Source organism: Tupaia chinensis, unplaced genomic scaffold (assembly GCF_000334495.1).
Source record: "Tupaia chinensis unplaced genomic scaffold, TupChi_1.0 Scaffold000414_1, whole genome shotgun sequence".
NCBI lineage: Eukaryota > Metazoa > Chordata > Mammalia > Scandentia > Tupaiidae > Tupaia > Tupaia belangeri.
In genome coordinates, this window is record NW_006159919.1 from 3,447,805 (window position 1) to 3,449,351 (window position 1,547).

Consider the following 1,547-nt stretch of genomic DNA (forward strand, 5'->3'; position numbering starts at 1 on the left):
CTGGGTGGTGTTACACACACCCGAAAAATGTCAACAATTTAAAATTAAAAGTTGTTCACACATCATACACTAAAATACCTTTGCCAAGATACCAAATCAGCAAATAGGCAAAGAAAAGAGGAGATTCAGCAAGTCCCATTTTTGCCTAAGACAATCAGATCCCTCATAGGTCTCTAATACAACTCAAGAAAGACCTAGGGGGACCAGCAGTTAGGGTAATGGCTATGTCGCTGGACTCTCATGTAGTTGACCACGGCTCCAGTCCTGGACCCAGTGACTTAAACTCACGCCAGGCATGTGTGCGTGCATGCCCAAGATCCCGAGAGGAGAATGGAGGAGGAGAAGGGATTGCGGCATGGCCATCCCCCCTGGTGAGTGATTTCTTGCTTTCTGTCTCTCTCTGTCTTTCTGGTGAGCATACATGCCCTATAGCAAAAAACACTCCAAAAAAAAAAAAAAAAAAAAAAAAAAAAAGACCTAGGCAGTTAACCAATAAGTAATCTGGTTTCAGGCTCTTTCTTTTGGATTGCTATCTGCGGTGGGTCCACCACCAAGATGCAGATTTTCATAAAAACCCTTACAGGAAAGACCATCACCCTTGAGGTCAAACCATCAGATACAATAGAACATGTGAAAGCCAGAATCCAGGATAAGGAAGAAATTCCTCCTGATCAGCAAAGACTGATTTTTGATGGCAAGCAGTTGGAAGATGGGCGTACTTTGACTACAACATCCAAAAGGAGTCCACGCTTCATCTTGTGTTGAGACTTCATGATGGTGCTAAGAAAAGAAAGAAGTCTTATACCATTCCCAAGAAGAATAAGCATAAGGGGAAGAAGGCTAAGCTGGCTGTCCTGAAATACTATAAGGTGGATGAAAATGGCAAAATTAGTCACCTTCATTGGGAGTGCCCTTCAGATGAATGTGGTGCTGGAGTTGTGTGTTGTATTTTTTTTTTCTGTAGGGCGCATGCTCTCGCCAGACAAAGAGAGACAGAGAGATAGAAAGTGAGAAATCACCTCCCAGGGGGGATGGCCACACCACAATCCTTTCTCCTCCATTCTCCCCTCGGGATCTTGGGCATGTACGCACACGCGCCCGGCGTGAGTTTAAGCCATGGAGTCCGGAACTCAAACCGCGGTCGACTACATGGGAGTCGAGCAACATAGCCATTACGCTAACTGCTGGTCTTGGTGCTGGAGTTTTTATGGCCAGTCATTTTCACAGACATTGTGGCAAACGTTGTCTGACTGACTGTTTCAACAAACCAGAAGACAAGTAATTGTCTATGAGTTAATAAAAGAAATGAAATAACCTTTAAAAAAAATGTAAAGTGTAACTGTATGAGTAATTCCAAATAATTCGTGTGAAAGTTGTTACATGACCTTTTAAATTATGTTATATTTGTATCTTAATGAAAGTATATGTTAAATATGACATTCTTTTTTATATACTTTTCAGGAGCATTCTAAGTAAGGATTTCTCTCTAATGTTTTCAATAAATATTATAAAATACACAGAAAATGGAAGAAAATCAGTTATCCTTG

At 41.2% G+C, this 1,547-nt stretch overlaps 1 pseudogene; it reads left to right on the forward strand.

The window, feature by feature from the left end:
• Positions 1-555: 555 nt before the first annotated feature.
• LOC106735494 (ubiquitin-40S ribosomal protein S27a-like) lies at positions 556-1,282 on the forward strand (annotated as a pseudogene).
• The last annotated feature ends 265 nt before the right edge of the window (positions 1,283-1,547 follow it).